The sequence below is a fragment of the Mastigoproctus giganteus genome, chromosome 1 (genome assembly GCF_048544385.1).
Source record: "Mastigoproctus giganteus isolate SK-2022 chromosome 1, ASM4854438v1, whole genome shotgun sequence".
NCBI lineage: Eukaryota > Metazoa > Arthropoda > Arachnida > Uropygi > Thelyphonidae > Mastigoproctus > Mastigoproctus giganteus.
The window spans coordinates 33,477,291-33,496,391 of record NC_143575.1 but is presented as its reverse complement, the minus strand read 5'-3'; the positions used below and the strand labels follow the sequence as shown (position 1 = coordinate 33,496,391).

General features: G+C 36.3%; 1 protein-coding gene across 3 annotated transcripts in view; it reads left to right on the top strand.

The window, feature by feature from the left end:
* The window catches only part of LOC150090693 (ATP-dependent translocase ABCB1-like), a 390,895-nt gene that overhangs the window by 20,788 nt on the left and 351,006 nt on the right, over positions 1–19,101 (top strand). For all 3 annotated transcript variants that reach the window (XM_090372299.1, XM_090372310.1, XM_090372292.1), the window contains exon 2: positions 1,116–1,194. The gene's annotated coding sequence lies outside the window, so the exon portion shown is untranslated. The remainder of the gene's footprint in view (positions 1–1,115; positions 1,195–19,101) is intronic.

The following is a 19,101-nucleotide window of genomic DNA, read 5'->3' as shown; positions in this document are numbered from 1 at the left end:
AACTGTGCTACCCACAAAGGCCTTGAGATCGATTCTCTACTGATATATTAATTTTGAAAAAAAAAATACAATCAAATATTAAAGTTTAAAAGAAGATTTTTATATATAAAAGAAATTATATCCCTTTCTGCATTAAATATAAACTCTCAAACAAAGCAAGCGGATCAAGGACAAGGATGCTGCATTATCAAAATTGTTCTTTAATATACAAATTCTTGACGAGAACTTCACGATATTAACTAGAATTAAAACTATTGATTTTTTTTTTAATGAACACCGATAAAATTGTATTTTCTGCATAGAGATTTTATAAAGTAATTCCATCTAGTGTTGCTGATAATTTAAAGTAAAATTCAAGCATTTTAAAAATTACTTAAATTTTGAAATAATAAACATATTTAATTTTTAATAAACAAAATTTTTGTTTATTAATAAAAATTATTCATATCTTTAATTTGGTAATCAAGATATTTTCATATTTCAATCAAGATATATAATGAAAGTTACTCGATATTCTTTGTAAACAAAGCAAATAATTTCTCATTATACACTTACATTTTTGGTGTCAGATCATCAAAGCTTGAAATGGTTTATTTACATATCTTACTGATAACGAACTTGTGCACTTCAAGCGTTATTAAGGACGGGGAAAATTGTCTTTTCATACTGAGCAAAGTACGTTGCAAATGCGAGTCACTGTCACAGCTGACCACCCCCTTTTGTTTTGATGACATTCGTCATCTTTGGTTTCTCAACTTCAGTTGATTCAGAATTAGTCTTGCAAAAGCAGTTGCGAGAATTGTACTTCATACAGATCGATGAACGTAATGTGGACACACTAAATACGTCATTACACGCCTTACTTACAAATACATTCAGAGTTCTTATCTAGAGTGGCTACACTAAAATATTTGGCCCCTCACCACGGATGCAAAATCATCAAGTTATCCATATATCTCAAGAGGAGTTTTCAAAGCTGGAATCTCAGGAAATTTTTAAATTTTGTGGTTGGATACGTTTCTCTACGTACGTATTCTCCATCTGGTTTTGTTAAGGAGTTGTATGTTTTTGTGGGTCTATGCCAAATTTATCTTTAGGAAAATTTCTCTTTTCAGTTCACAGATTTCAAGAGGAGTCCTTCCAAGTTCTTCCAGACTTCTACTCATTGGAAATCTAGGATTAAGCGACTAAAAGGTAAAAACATTCTTATTTTAAGTGATTTATATTCTGATATAAAAGAATGAACAGTGTCTAAGAAACGTTACATTATTTAATAGTAGGTTAGTCTTATAAGTTGCCCAACTACTGAAAACACGGACTGCTTCTCTATGACTTAGTGAATTCTCGAATACTCAAATCTCACAGAATTATTCTCCTTCCTGAAACTAATAGGATTATATGACCGCTTGTAACTGTTTCCACAGCAGCCAACTCAGGTATTATGAACCAATTTTATAGGTGCATTATGGCCTAAGTAGCCATTTTACCGAAAACTCCATCAACAACAACTTCTTTGAAGGCAATCCAAATCCTCTCGTGGGTAGCACAGTTGGTAGAATCGCCGTCTTCACCCCCAACCCAGTGGAAAAGTCTCCAGTTCGAGTCTCGTGGATGAGGTGAGGAATTTTTATGGGTCTTTTTCCTAACGTGGCTGGATTAGTCGGCCTCTGGCGAGGGTACCATAGTTTTTTCTCCCGAGTTTCCGGGAGAAACAACCAAGCTTTTTCGTCCGGCAAACAGAAAATCGACCACAGAACACACGTAATTTACAAACAGTATACATGCAGCAATATGGCCTTAGTCGCTGATGCTTCTAAAAATATTACAACAACACTATAGAGTTCTTTAATGGACCATTTGTGTGCATATGTTCAACCATAAAGAGGAAATGTGTAGGCAGTTATTATTTCTGTGGTACTGTGCACAATACAATAATGAAAATGTGCGTCGTTTACAGTTAAATTTCGAAGAATAACGATCCGTCGCGTCTGGCTTATAAAAATCTTGAGATACCGCTTCAATGCTAGCTTTTAAGGAAAGACAGGTTGGCAAAACAAATATCCATATTATCATGATTACAGTGTACTTCATTTGTACTTTAAATTGCTGTCATTTTGTTAAACAGAAGTTTTCAAGGTCACCCTAAAACTGTTTGAGTACAAGTAGAATGTGAATGTCTTCTGTGAAGTTTCCTGTACCATCTGGGCAGTGCGAAAGGAAGTGCTGACAGAGTATTTCTTGTTTGACAACTTTACTTTACCGGTATCCATCCAAATGATGCTTAAATAATACTGCTGTGCACACTTACGTAGCACATAAGCAAGCTATATGCAAAATAGATAACGTGTCACATCGTGTATTAATTTACCCATCTGATAACGGAATAACACCTGAAACCGGTTCTAAACGGATTCGAAACACTTATAAGTGGAAATTCTTATTAATATCTTTTGGTACCAAGGCTGGAGATCTCTAATTACATACTAAAAACTCATAGGTCAAGGTAAAAACTTTTTTTATTTTAAAGAATAAACGAGACTGCTTGCAAGCACTAGATCAAATGCAACAGGGGACACAGGGTTGATTGTCAAGGGGCCATGGGGTCTCACTCAACTCCGTGTAACAGCGGACAATGAGATAAGATGAAAAAGTAAAATTAGGCAGGCAGTAATTTTCATAACGATTTACTGCATCAATATCTTTAACAACTGGAAACTGATGGAGACTGCAGATCAAATAAAAAGCTGCACAGTTTCCTCTGGTTTTTTTTTTTTTATAATTTTAGATTAAAAATGTTTTAGTCTGTATGAACATCCTATAGTTTTCCTTCTGTAATTTTCGAATAGTTTTTATAGCGAGATCTAGGCCCCTAACGGGGACCTAGATCTCGCTATAAAATTATAATTTGCTTTAACTGCAATGGCTTCGTATATAACCGGTCCAACTAGTTATCTTCAACATAAAATCTGGAATGCTTCTCAAATTAGGGGACAGCCTTCTTGGGTTGAGTAGCTGGTTTACAAATTGCCAACACAGGGTATCATTTTACACTACAAAGAATTAAACACAATTGAATCCTGGGATAGCTTCATATTTTATGTTTTGCTTTCTTATACGTTCAATGGACAACAAATTCGAAACCTTTTGCAGTTGGCGTCAACAGATAATTAAACGTACGATATATAAATGTAAGTTGTCACGTGGTATGATTACTAGTTCCTGGATATCAGATCATTCCGGTCATAGAGAAGACAGGTCATCTTACGATTTTCATAAAGGCGTTATTGTTGGAGCCTCTGTAGCAGGAGCCACAATTGAGAAACAAAATATGTTACTGGTGTGTCGAAAGCAACCATCGGTACACCAAGAACGAAACTGCAGGAATTTAAAGCGAATTGTGCTTAGACGGTCAGTCAGTGTGTAGCAAATAACTAAATTCAATTTAGGCAGAGAAAGACCCATTTCCAACTGAACTATGTGGCGGGAGTTGAAGAATCTTGGATTTGGCAGTCGTGTGTCTATATGAAAGCCGCTTCTTTCCATAAAAAGTCGAAAGATCCGACTGGAATGGTGTCGCCAACGGCTGTGGAACTGTAGAAAAGATCATGTGGTCTGAGGAGTCTCGATTTACACTTTTTGCGCCAATGATAGGTAGGATGAAAATGTGGTGTAAACTTTATGAAGCCATGCATGCAGCCTGCCTCGTATCCGCTGCTGGAGGTGGTACCATGGTATGGGATATGTTCTGTTGGACTGCCCTTCATACGTTAGAAGGTCGTGTTACCTCCACCCTACAATGTTTCTTTTTTTTTTTTTACCGGATTGCGAATGAATTCTTTCAAGACGACAATGCCACTATGCAAAAGTTGTATTTGATTAGTTTGAGAAACATTCCCGAGATTTCCAACTTTCATTCATTATTTAGTTTATTGCTTTTTTACTATCTGCGCATCATGCAAGCTAGAGGGGTGAAAAAGGGTAGTTACATAGGTTATTTGTTTAGTTACAGTAATTTATACAATTAGCAATATTGATATACAATAATATTTACAATTGTTATTTGATATTTACATAAATCTAAGGAAGTTAATATATAAATTGGATAGTTGACTTTAGACAAGAGAATTCTAGAAATCTAGTAAGCTGAAGATCGATTACCAAGTGCAGTGGTGTAGTATACAAAGTGAACGTCACTGCTTCCTCGGATTAATTAGATTACACAGTTGGTTCTTTATTTAAAGAGAGAAAGAGGATTGCATTTGGGACCTTGACAATACCATTTATGTTAGAAACATCTCTTTTTGTCAGTAATTTCGACAGAGTGGCAATATTTTTTCGTATAATGAGGAGCTTCCAAGGTACCATGTTGATGTTAGCGTGTAATATCGTTCGGTATATACTGGACAACGATCCTCCTAGTCGGTTTAGATACCTTAAGATCTAATCTAATATTCGATGCCAATTTTTTTTTTTTTTGGTGTAGAGGACCAGATCTTAGAAGCATAGAGAGTGATGGGTGTGAGGCCTCTTGTTGTATGCAACCTGTGTGGAAACCTGTTAACTCCGGCAGGATTGCCCAAAATGCCGCATATGTTTTCTTTCTTGCTTGGCGGAAATGCACCTGAAAAGTAAGGTTCTCATCCCATTTAAGGCTAAGCTCTGTGTGGGATGACACTTTTTTTGTATTAACTTGCCATCCATCTACCCTGCCGGCCCAATTCTCTCAATCTGAATCCAATTGAGAATTTCATTTATTTATTTATTTATTCAGTTGATTGCAAGTTACAATCGCCCCTTGTACGGCTGCAAACCAGACTGTCCGGGATATGTAGAAAAGGATAGTTCAGCTTTGCAGTTCTCTACCAACCACGATACAGCATCTGATAGGTATTCTGATGGAAGAATACAGACGCCTAGTGGAATCAATACCACGATGTGTACTAGATATTGAATAAAGGTTTCCAATTTTTTGGCTAGCGAGCGTAGATAGAGCGTTACACTACAGTGTTGGTATGGGGGTAACTAAATTTGCAATTTTAAGACTAAATTTAAGACGAGCGATAAGTATTACTTCTTATTAAAAACAGACTTTATGTTGCATATAGAAACAGAAAAATGGCGATGTTATGTGGTATATAAATCCGCAAGGAACTCGTTCATTAATTTATAAAATTAGGAAGAAAATTTTCATGATATTGAATTGACCACACTTTTACAAAATCACCGGAAAAAATTAAAGAAACATTAAGAGAAATATTAAGGTAGGAAAGAAGATGTAAAGAAAGACATAACACTTCTTTTGGGAAATAAGCAGCCAACTTTCAGAACGACTCGTTTCACATTACAGATATTCAGTACGTGGTCTCAATTCTAATTTCAACTGTCGGTTTCCTTAACCACTACTCATCTCTCTTGTCCTAATTATTTCACGATTTTAGCCATTTTAAGGTGACATTCGTTCTGGTACTCTTTGTTAGAGACCGCCTAACCTATGATGTCCTTCTTTGACCTCTTACACTCAAAATCTCTTTACCGAAATGTGTCGGAAATAAAGACATAACGCTCCTATTGGCAAGCCAGCAACACCCTCTCGTGGTGTTGTGTAAAGCAATTTTTAACTAGTGTCTTTTCCCAGCTGTACTAATTTCTGATAATGACTACTGTATGAGAGACATATAGGAGGTGGACAGAATAATGGAAACACCTAATATGAAAGTAGTAGTTTTGTAATAATACTGTGAAGGAAGACTATAAAAGCTGATGTTTATTTAGAGCTGGCATTTAAAATGCAGGGATATCAGTGTCTAAAACTGCTGATTTGTTTAATGTATCCAGAGTAAATGTATCAAAAGTGGGCTGTATTCACCAATTATGGAAAAACAAAATCTGATAGCACGAATTGTGGCAGAAAATCGAAGCTGACTGAAAGAGATCGCCGGACACTGAAAAGGATTATAGCTCGAAAACATAAAACTACTGCTTCAAAAATAACTGCAGAACTTCATGCGAGTCTCAACAGTCCAGTTTCTAACAAAACACTTCAGTGAGAACTTCATAAAGCTGAAGTTTATGGCCAAGCTACTCTCATTAGTGGTGGTAATAGAAAGAGGAAGTAACAGTGAAAGGAGCACAAACACTGGACACTTGATGACTGTAAACATATCATATTTTCAGGCAAATCACCAGGGGATATCAGGGATATTCATGTGTTGTTATGGTGGACCCCAGGGTTTCCCCCATTTGCCGCTGTTGTGCATATTGTGAAAAAGCTTGCGCCAAAGCAGGCCATTTTTTTTTTTTTTTTTTTTGTAGTGTGTTGAGTGTGTAAGTGTAATGATATGTTCTGTTGTTGTGTGGTCGGCCGGCACCTGGCTCTTAGCAGGTGAGAAGCAGCAACACCTGGTCACCGCATCCCACCCCACCCACGCCATGTGGAAGCGGCCAGGATCTACTATCGTCTTGCTGCATCTACCTAGGACAAGTCCCAGGCAGATGCCAATAGAGAAGGAACGGAAGAAGTACATGAGATAGGAGAAGTATGGGAACTGGGTAGGATTGGAATAGTATAGCAAAGTGATGGATCGACGGGGGGATATCCAACAGGAAAGGGAAGAATTAAGAACTAGCAAGAAAATAGCAGAGAAAAAGCAGGAGTGTGAATCTTTCATCTCCAGCAGGTACCTTCAATCTTCAAACTAGAAGATAAAGCACGTTATTTACACAGTTCATCTCATGATAAGTACTCCTGCTAAATCATCATTCACACATTTTTCTAACATCAGGAAAAATTTACGTTTGGCGAATGCCAAAGGAAGCGCATCATCCTGACTGTCTTATGCCAACCGCCAAACATACGGGAGGATCAACGGTTTGGGCAGCAATATCTTGGTATGCTTTAAGTTATATCATCACCCTAAAAATATGAAGTATTATCACTGACTACCTTGATATTCTGAGTGACCTGGTCCATCGCATAGTGCAAATATTGTTTCACACAAACGATGCTATGTTTCAAGATGATAATACTCCAATACATACAGATAGATATGTCCAATCTTGGTTTGAGGAGAATGAACTTGAAGCTAAGCGCCTTCCATGACTTGCACAATCACCAAACTTAAAAATTATTGAGTCACTGGGCATATTTGGGGAGGAAAACGAAAAGCAGATTTCCTTCACCTCTATGATATGTTTACAATTTCAAGATGCTTGAAACTTTCCTCTATGATGAATGGTCCAATATTTCCCTTAAGCCAGTTAAATATTTATTTGAATCTATTCCACGTAGAATACAAGCTGTTTTCCACCCCGAAAAATCTCTATCCTTCATTTCACCTAAACTTTCGTCGTTTATCAACCGTTATGCATTTTAGAGATATTTCCATGCGCACTACTCCTCTGAATTGGCATCTAAATTTCACTTCTGTTTTCAGAACCAGTCTGAATACTTTAATGAGCCATCCAGCATTTATTCACGGTTCAGCTCCAAACTTATTGGCCTAACAATATTTCTTCTTCATTTATTTCCTCTTCTTCTGTTTACTGGAATAACCTCCTCTTTATATATACTGTATTTCCAAAAAATTATAAACTACTGAAAGTTAAGTCCAATGTCATCAAATTTCTTATTAGTTTCTTATGGCTAAAAAAATGATTCATTCACGGTACGATAGTATGAATGAATATTCAATGACCTCTTTTGTGTAGAGGCTACCATAAAAAATTGTTTTGAAAGATTTAGATTCGAATCCATGATGCAAGAAATTTATTGAGGAATTTTGAATCTGAGCTGAGTAACAGGGGGAAGTGTAAGATTTTCCCGAGTTTTCACTTCCAGACAGTTAAAAATACAGCATATACTGATACCTCATGACCTGACTCTCTTTGACATTAATCCAGAGAACGATCCAGCCATATTTTTTTATTCAAAACATCTACGAAAATGCGAACTGTCAAGCTGTCATTTGGGTAGGACAAAGTTGTACGATCCCGAACTTAAATAGACCAAAATGACTTAATCCTAAAATCGTCTCTGTTAGAGTTCTGTTATCAAATTTCTCATCTCTTTCAATAAAAGAAACATTATTATTATTTATTAACTTCACTCCTCCTCCCCCAAAGGGTACGCCTCTATCCTTATATGTGTATGTTGTCTGTAGAAGTCGTTCACAAGTCGATTTGCATATTTTACTGGCTGAAAAACCCGGAATAATTCCGGCGGAAACTCTACTCCATCTGCCTGAGATCGGTTAACTACAACCTTCATTGAAGAGAACTTGAGCATTCCTACAGTCGTCGAGGAAAATCGAACCTAGACCTCTCCAAATGAGTGGCAAACTGCCATGTATCGCTCTGATGAACTACCACTAGGAGGGAAATACTGTACATAAAAGAAACAGTCTAATGCAGTGATACATGACACATTCAATAATACCCAAACACGCTATTGAACAGGAGGTATTATTCTTCTGGCATGTATACGAGTGTATTTTCATCACTTGCACCCTATTGTGAAATTCATATATTTTATATTATCAACTTCATATTTTTGCAACTGGTAGTTTTTGTTACTATCCACTTTTAGATACCATCAAAAAATAAAAAGGAAACTACACTTAGAATTCTAAATTAAAATTGAATTTAAGTTGATTTTTTTATGTCAGCAATAAATAAGCTAGCATAGCAGATATACACATTGCACGCCCTAAATATGAGTTTCTAGTTGTCTTTGGAAAAAAATGTCATTATTATTAGCAAACTGAATTAATATCTGTATTAATATTTAACATTTATTAATTTTAACACTATTAATGTTTAACATTAATATTCATATATTTTTATACTAAGTCGGTCGCTCCCTCAAGTGCTGACTTCAGAAGTTAAAAAATGGAGCGCAGACGACATCAGGGGAAAAAAATAAATAAAGACTAAAATAATATAACGGTATAGTTTTAGTATTTAAAACAAACTCTCTTCGATAAAACAAAATAAATTTTGGCAAACAAGACGTAAATTGATTAATGATGTATAACTCTACATGATTGTTTTTTATTCTCCCTGTCTTCCGTCATGCGTAATTAGATGCGCACTAATTATGGTCTCAGATAGTTATCGTAACTTGATTCAAATTCACGCCTTTCTATTATCTGAGAATAAAATCTGCGTGTTCTTGTTAGGAAAGAATGTAATCTTTTCCTAACAAGCAGGGGAAGCTCAAGTGTTTAAATCACACAACCAGAAATTTTGCTTAGGGAGGAGAGACATTAAAAGTAATACTAATATCTTGAAATGTTGGAAGCACACCGAATTATGAACACCAGTAACTGTATAGTCTAGTTAAAATATGTGAAGTAAATAAAAAATAATAAGGTACTATATATAATGTAAAAAATTATAAAAAGGTAACTGAAACGTTTAATATAATACAAGTTTATTTGTTTGGCATCATTCCACAACAAATGGACTTTATAATTGGCTGCTTTATAATTAAAGATACAACCACAAATGTATCTAAATATTCTCCAGATAAAGGTTATAAAAATAAATTTTGTTCTTTTTTGGATTATGCTGTGAATGACCAAAGATTATTTATTCACATCCATAAAAAAATTACTAAGCTGATTGTTTATTCTTACGCAGTTATCAGGATGGCCGGTAGATAGCGCTGAGGTAGAGGCTCCCTGAAAACGTGATTTTTAGTTATAGTTTTTCTTGTGAGTTTGTTTGTTTTCACCGTCTTTCAGAAAAATAAAGTTTTTCGGATAATTTGCAGAACACGAGCTTTATTTTAAAATCATTATGTCAACATTTAGTAATAATTTCATTATTTGTTGTTTTTTTTAACCGAAAACCCAAACATAGAAGTGAGATAGTAAATTTAACATGTGGAATATAATCGAAACGAAATCCTTCCAAAAACATCCACACAGTATTAATATTAATATGTAACAATATTAATTATTACCTAAACAACAAAAATTACTTAAGAGAGCAACTAGTGGCGAGAAATATTATTAAAAAAATATATTGAATTTTATTTAAAAATTTCACGGAAAAATGTGTTTAAATTAATTTAATGTTTTTTCTTTTTTACTATATGATTTTTCACTGTGTAGACTTAACTGAAAATTGCGAAGTTTATAATAGGTCTATACAAGAAGATTAAGTAAGCAGTTTTATATATGAGTTTGAAATTTTATCTTTGATCTTGAAGATAGGAGTGTTACTACTTAAAAATTAACGTTAAGAATAAAAATTCTCGTTGAAATAATCTCAATGGAGGAATATCTGTATCTTTTGAGGAGGGTCTTATAGAAAGGCTGTTTTTATTTGGCTTTATTTTATATATCATATATATAATGCAGTATTTTATACTGGGTGTTTTTAAGGACCCCAAACAATTGCATATATCTCCGGTTAAACTTGCGGGAACAACATTTAATTTGGGTGAGGTGTAGACCTGTTATATAAGGTTAAAATGCGAATATGCCCACGGTGTTAACTGTACAGGGATGTAGACAGTTAAATGATGATAGCGTCCGTTCTTCAATTTAGTGTGGCTTGCTCACAAATTCCATCTTTTTAACATACCCCCACAAAAAAAAAAAAAAAAATCTGGACAGATAAGGTCTGGTGACCTCGGCAGCCAGTGTGCCTTAGAGAACACTTAGTCTTCAAAGACAGATTTCATTTCAACTGCACATACCACAGATGTATGTGCGGTTACACTGTCTTGTTGGAAATACCTTTCCCGATATATGAACCTCTCAAACATTTTCAGTTATGGATATTGCTAGGTGTTGATTTCTGTATATAAAATAGGGTCGATGACCATTCCCTATCAGATATCATGAAAGTTTTTAATCAGCTCCCATATGGTGAACTTACTTGGTAACTTGTGCATTTTGAAATACACTGAAAGGACAGAATTCATGGGATACCATAAGGCAGCCATATGGGTAGACTGAATCGCTGCATTCATGTAGACGGCAATTCCATGTAAATGTGGATAAACGTCGTGAGTTTACCGACTTTGAATGATGGATGATAGTGGGTGTCCGACGCATGGGTTACTCTATCGCGGAGGTGGTACAGAAATTGCACTATCCCCGTTCGACAGTATCAAGACTGTATTGGGAATGCGCTATTTCCAAAATAACATCTCATCGTAGACAGTGCTGTGGGCGGAGAAAGGTGGTGGATGAACGTTGCCGTCGACGTCTGTCCCGCATTGTTTCAGCCAACCGGAGAGCGACAGTGGCACAAATCACCACAGACTTCGACGAGGGAGGTGCCAGAAACGTCTCCACCAAGACCATCAGGCGATCATTAGCTGCAGTAGGTTATGGGAGCCGCCGACCAACCAGAGTCCCATTGCTAACACCATGACACAGGACACTCTGCGCCTCAACTGGGAGAAAGAACATCGGCACTGAACCTTGAATGACTAGAGACGAGTCTCTTGGTCCGATGAATCCTGTTTCCAGTTATTTCGAGCAAACGGGAGGGTGCGTATCTGACGGAAACCGCACGAAGCTATGCACCCGTCATGTCAACAAGGAACTGTTCAGGGCAGGTGGACGGTCGGTAATGGTCTGGAGCGTGTTCAACTGGCACACGATGGGATCTCTGGTACGCCTAGACGCATCTCTGAACGGTCCACGTTACGTGTCCATCCTTGCAAACCATCTGCATCCCTTCATGGTCATCGCGCACCCATAAGGCAGTGGACTCTTCCAGCAGGACAATGCGCCTCCCCACAGAGCCGTGATGACTAGAACATGGTTCGAAGAGCATTCCGCAGATTTTACCACCATGGAACGGCCTCCCCGGTCACTGGACATGAACCCTGTGGAGCATCTTTTGGATGCTGTGGAAAAGTCCGTTCCAGCTTTGAATCCTTCACCCAGGAATGCGACGGAATTATGGACAGCGGTGCAGCAAGCATGGATGGAAATACTTGTGGAACAATTTCACGAACTAGTGGACTCAATGCCTCGCCGTGTGACTGCTCTTCCGGAGCGAAAGGTGGGCCTACCCTTTACTAGGTAGGTATCCCATGATTTCTGTCCAATCAGTATATTTTCCGGCTTTTGCAAAAGAATTAGTTTGAAATATCGCTCCATAATAAAACATCTATCTTGTAAGATTAACGCAACAACTTATCAGGAAGTGAATGGTGCTGCTGTGCATGCGAATTCGCATGCACAGTCGCTCCATTCAGCTCAAAATATTCTATTCAAAATATTTGCCATTCTAAAGCCGCTGTTGTATTCAAAAGAGCTGTATTGGCATTGGGCATGTGAGTTACTCCTCTGGGTTTTGCAAGCTACGTTAGTACATTATTATTATTATTTGCCATATGGCGCATGGAACCCTGGGGCTTATGCTGCACCAGCCAAAAAAAAAAATTCTGAATTACCCTGAGAGAGAGAGAGAGAGAGAGAGGTAGAAGGGAATCGCCAAGAAAGAAAACAATGATGATATCCAGCTCAGGACCCTGGGTGTGCCAAGCCCATACTCACTAGATGTGAGCCCATGCTCTGCCATCAGTGGCGTTGATAGTAAATGAGCAGATGACCACTCTGTATCTTACCAACCAGCGATTTAAACGATCAGAAGACAATGGATTAGTGAGCAATAGAGCCAGATCAAATCAATAGAGCCAAATTTCCGTGATTTCACGCATGAAATCAAGGAAAACACATTTTAAATAGAGTACTGATGATTGCAAAATATTTTTGTGATAAGTTATAATCATCTATAATTACAGTGTTTTTCATTTAACTTTTTTTTCTTTTTTTTTTTTCGGTGATCTGATATAATCAGTGCCGTGTGACCTTGAACGTCCTGTGTATTATAAAATACTATTCCGCTTAGCCAAGTTCGAGACTGTAACACATTATTAACTTTCAGTCTATCTCATCATTTTCTTGGAAATTGGAAGGCATTAATTGTGTTTGCTTTTTTGTGACTCATGATCATACGTTATTGGTCATAAAACTTCTCTTTGAATGTGTACATTTTCCGCTCTCGTTAGAACCTAATTAATACTTGAAGACTGTTCTCGAGCTTTCCTCACAGTGTTTGTTTAATATCCGACACAGCCATGCATAGAAACCCTAAGAACATTTTCCTCTTTTCACGCATTGTCTCAGCTACTTAACTCTTTCCTCACAGAACAGGTGCACTGGAAAAAGAGGGTGAAAAAAAAGAAAAAGAAAAAAAAGGTGCAGCTTATAAAAAAAAAAACACGCTAAAGAAGGCCATCAGTGAATCATACGAATTTCGCTTTCGTTTAGCAGTTGACTCGAAGGTAACTATCTATTTACTGACCAATTAGAGACCATAACGAGTTTTTTGTTTGTAACAACGTTTGTAAATCAGCACCATGAAAATCATATATATTGTCAGAAATTAGCCAGAGGGTATTTTCCACATCATTTAATTTAACAATCCTTACAAAAATTAATATAAAATAATTTCGTAAATATGATTATAAATAAAAAAAAAGCGGCGTGGTCAAGTAAAGTACAGTAGTACAAGCATTTGAGTCGACCGTGGTTCGAATCCGCGTGACTACTAAAATGGTTAATGAGAGCATTATTTTTTTTTTAAATGGCCAGCTGTAAACTCCATTAAATGCAATATCTTTATGGTCATGCCGGATATAAATAGAACATTTTTAAATAATTTTAACACTAATATGATAATATTTTTACTAAATCCTCTTATGGAACATGCTGACTAACATGATAATGCAAACTTTCCTTATTAGGTACATGCCTATTGAATTTTTCTAGCGCAGAACATCAACACGATGAAAGAAGATATAAACTTATTTCGACCTTGAAAAGGAGCACACGCTCCTTTATTTAAGTCAGCAAAAAAAATTATAACATCTTACAGGATATGAGTAATAAAAACTTCCGGTTTCACCTTGTGAAAAGAGAAAGAGCACTTCCTGTAATATAGGTCATTAATATACAGTAATACATAGTTTTATAATAGCCAGTTATTTGCTTGTTCAACAAATTAATAAATAATAATGTTTTTTCATTAATAATAAAAAGTTTTGATTTATTTACGTTTTTGTGTTTGTTCTATAACTTTTTGAGCTAGTGTTGTCTAATTGAACGATGGGGATGCTAAACATGATGTCATTGTTCAAGCGGTAAAATTTAATTATTGGAAGCAACTTTCTCCTCCTTAAAGTATTTAAGATTCTGATGGATAATTTTATCTTGGAATATAACTTCAGACTCGATTAATTCCTAATAGTAATAATAGTAATTCATGAAATAGTCAAAATGGCGTCTTAAAAAAGTGGCAACAGATGCGATGATATTGCCAGGAGTAACTAACCGATACTGAAATGGCTAATACTCCCTATTGTGCATGTCCTCAAAAGCCCAACAAGGGATCTGAAACGTCATAATTTTACAAAATAGAGCTGTTCTTTGTATGTTTTTATCTAGGTGCTTATGTTTAAATTTTGCGATGATGAATACCGTCCCTCACAAAGATCAGTGGCTTTTAAAATTGGGTGTATAGGGGTATTTAATGCGTTGCAACTCCATGAATTGCAATCAACACTGACATTTAACACGATTTAGGCTTCAAGATAACATCAGAACTACATATTTCGCCCGAATTTCATGCCAACTTAAGTGCGTGCGTTTCAGTTGCGTCAATAGGGCACGTGACGTCTGAAACGCCCTACAATAGACTAGTAGAACATGATCCAAATTGCATTTATTGCTTGCAGATCGTGTGTAATAAGCCATCACTGATAGTGTCTGATGAGAGGGTATTGAAAATCAGCAGGACTACCCAAAGGTACAGAGGGCGTCCTAGTATGCTATTAAGAACATTAATGATCTATAAACGATACAAAGAAACCTGACGGATGACGTGTGGATAAACCGCACAAACAGGACGTAGGGGTCGAATACAATGGTTAGTTGGGGGAGGCAAAATTAAATGCACATTCACTAAGTTAATGCGCTTCGTGTTTATTTTTTAGAGATGTCTGCTCTACATCACCATTTTAATCCCCATAATACGGTCAGTCTCTGCAGGGAATGTTGGGTGCCAGTTTTTGCAGTTTCAAACAACACCCTCCCTTGCACGTGAATGGTCCATTTACACGAACAGCGTTTCTTTCAACATCCTCATGCAATACCCAAGGAAGTACTGAGAATGCTTTCTCCTACCCTCTGGTGATCCTTTACAAGGAAAGTAATTCGGTTTTAAAATCACTGGAAGCCATTGCAGGTGTAAACAATGATCCAACTGGCAACTATCGTGAACTGTATAGAAATTCCTTGACTGTCAGGTTGAATTCGCAGAATTTCAAGCACTGTTCATTTCTAATTTGCATTATTTCAGCTTTTTCATTGTCCCTTTATCTCTTCCCGGATTTTCATCCCGCAAAATCATCAGGTTGAGAAGCATATATGCTTTTTTGTGTAATAAAATTTAAAAAATTCTTGTAGATATAATGTTATAGTATGATTTAATTTTTTTAGAGGTCTTCTTGGAAATTTAGAAATCGAAATCATTAAACTGAGAACAGATATACCATTGAAATTATGATAATCGCAATTAAACTTCTGGCCTTTAATAACTATGTAAAAATACTATATTACCAAAAGTATTCAGACACCCCTTTGAAATTTCAGGAAAGTGAACCGCTCCGCTAACTAAGGATCAGGAATAGGTACAGAAACAACTATTTATGCCAGAAATAGCAGATGAATTGCAGATGAATCGAGGCGTTGAGTTAGCAAAATCTTCAGGTTGAATTCTGGTTGATCATGATGTTTTATGATTGGGAATAAAATAAAATGATTTTATTTTGAGGAGACAGTCCAACTGTGAAGCTAGCCATCAAAAGAGGTCCTGGGACAAAAACGTTTGCATAACACTCCACTAGGTGGTTGACATATTCACCAGATGAAAGCGTCGCGGTGCTGCTGCAGCCAGAGAAAAGTTCAGGTGCACCAAAAATTTAAGGAAAGAGCCCGGAGGACATTCAGAACAGTGATACATAGGTCCTCTCAGTTCTCATCAAATACTGTCAACTTGGAGTTGGGAGACCACAGGAATTGATATTAGTACAAGGACAAACCAAACATGCCAGCACGAAATGCGCAGCATCGACTTGCCTGGTGTACTAACAATTGTAATTGGTCCCTGAAACGTTAGAAATCTGTATTATAGAGTAGCGAATTACTGTACACGGTTTTCTGATCTGATGGCCCTGTTTGCTTCTGACGGATGCCCGGAAAACATTATTTACCAAATTGTTTCGTTCGGCGAAGTTTGGTGGAGATTACCATGGCATGACATTGCGCCATGTCATACTGCAGAGCTTGTAGTAACTTGCTTTGAAAAGAAGAGCAATGCAAAAGATTCATTGGCCTGCCCAGAGATCCGATAATAAACTCCAGTGGATCCCCTTTTTGGTAGCTTCGGGCCAGGACAAGGTGCTCATAATCAGCAGCTAAATTGACAGCTGTGTTACACGGGGAATGGACGAAAGCACTATTTTTCTGTTATCAAAATTTCTTCTAACTCTACCGATAAAGATCCTGATAAAGTGTAATGAAGGCAAAATGCCAACATGTTATTAAATATACTATCGATAAAAGGTTTTTTTAAACATGTAGATGTTCGGCTACTTTTGACCATATAGTATATATCTGAAAGACATCTCTTTTATAAGTTAGTATGAAAATTACATAAAAATACAGGTTATTTTTGCAAGCTGTCATTTTATATCATATTTTATATACTTTTAAATACTGACATACAGTATTTCTTTGATGGCTTACGTCCAAGTTTTGAGTTGGTTGGCAGAACGTTGCTGAGATCTTCACTAGTAGGTATCCCTGAAAGATAGAGCACCTGGTCAAGAAAAATCGAAGTTGTAATCATTATTGCCCAACCCACAGTATGATGAATGCACTTTATGGAAATACAAAAACTTGTCTTTGAACTGTAAGGTCGCTATAATCAGAATGGAAACTCCACGCTTATCTGACACATGTCGGTATTTTTAATTAATTCGTCTGACATTGAGCCATGCTGCAAATTCATCATATCATGTGTCAATTTGATTGTGTCCAGACCATCTTTTCTGTCCTTGATTTCAATTACTTTTCATTAGGAGCAGGTGCACCTTTAACTTTCCTGTATGCGTCTGGAATAATGAGTTGATTTACGTGGGATTGCCGAAACAGGAAGGATTATGCTTAATTAATGGCATGATAATAAACATAGCCGTGGTTCACGTGTGCACAGCTGATCCTCATATCACTTAGCCCCTAACGATAAGGTATTTCCTTCAGGATAATAAGGTCAAATGTCACGATACGCAGCCAGGAAAAAAATTACTGAACATAAAGGTTTTATTCTAAATTAAAACAACGAAGGGAAAACCCAAACCATGATACCGTTACACGCTCCATAAATCCACTGTACACCAGTTTGCTGTTTCCTTACTAACTTCTTAAGAAATGATATCATTACTGAATGACCTTTTGTATTAGATGCAAGTATCGCTGCTTTAATAAATAAAAATATTTGAGCTCGTGCTCTTTTTCGCTTGTGGTATAAGGAGATCAGTGGATTCTTGAAAAAAGTCGTGACCCCCGAAGAGATCCAACTATTCCAGTCGAATAAATAATCACAATTGATGAATTAAAAAAAAAAAATAGATAACATCTCATCTCATAAGAATTTTTATTTTGGTTTGAGTTATCCATTCTAGACTGATTCAAAAATATAAGCTGATTCTGCCAACTGTACTACTTCGTGGGTAGCACATTTTATAAAGTCGTTGGCCTCCCCACACCGGTTGTAGAAGACCTGAATTCGAATTCCATTAATGATGGGAGGAATTTTTATGGGCCTTTTCCACAACGTGGCTGAGTTAGTCGGTCTCAGGCGAGGACAGCATGATTTTTTAACCATGCTGTCGGAAACTCGGGTTTTTCATCCAGCAAACAGTAATTCGATCACAGAACACACAATTTACAGACATAATTAAATACGGCGCAATATGGCCTAAGTTGCTGATGCGCCTAAAAGCCCGAGACCGAGGCGATTTATTAATTAAGAAAATTAATGCACAAATTAAACCTAAATTAATGTAATTAAAAAACGTTATTTTTTATTTTTATATTATTTTTCTTAGCAAGGAGACTTGGAGCAGAAAACATAACTATTGAATATTAATAATTATGTCAGTTATTATTAATAATTGCATTTGCTCATTTATTATTAGCAATGTGTAAAATATGTAACTAATTTCTCAATATTACGTAACGAAATATTCCACTTAAATAATTATTTATTAAATAATTAAATTAAAATTAAACGTTTTTAACCACGTGAACAGTTACTGGAAAGGAACTGTTATTTGAAAGGAACTACTGTCATCTTGTAAGCAAGCAAAAAGAGCACAAGAAAAAATAAAAACGTTTTTTTTTTATTATATATATATTTTTTTTTGTTGGAACGTACAGGCATTGAAGTTAAGTTAATGTGTACAATTTCAATAAAAAAAACAACGTTGATGGTGCTTCGTAGTCAGCGAATAATTTGTTTAAAAAATAAATAAGTAAATGGTTAGATGCTGATTGCCATTTATGATGAATAAAATAAAGAAAAAATAAACTATTATGGTCTACTTAATATTAGAATTTATTAAATGTATTAAATACTAATCATATTTTTATTACAATTCTTATTTGTTATTCAGCAGTTTGTATGAAATAGTGCAATCCCTTGGCAACTCGTTGTTTAGGTAATTGTACTCCTTAGGAAAAAAATTAACCAATTTTCTCTCTTTTCTAATATTTTAATAATAGTCCCACAGGTATTTCTATCCATGCTTGCTGCACCGCTGTCCATAATTCCGTCGCATTCCTGGGTGAAGGATCCAAAGCTCGAACGGACCTTTCCACAGCATCCTAAAGATGCTTGCTCCACAGGATTCATGTCCGGTGAACGGGGGGAGGCCATTCCATGGTAGTAAAATCTGCGGAATGCTCTTCGAACCATGTTCTAGTCACCACGGCTCTCTTGGGAGGC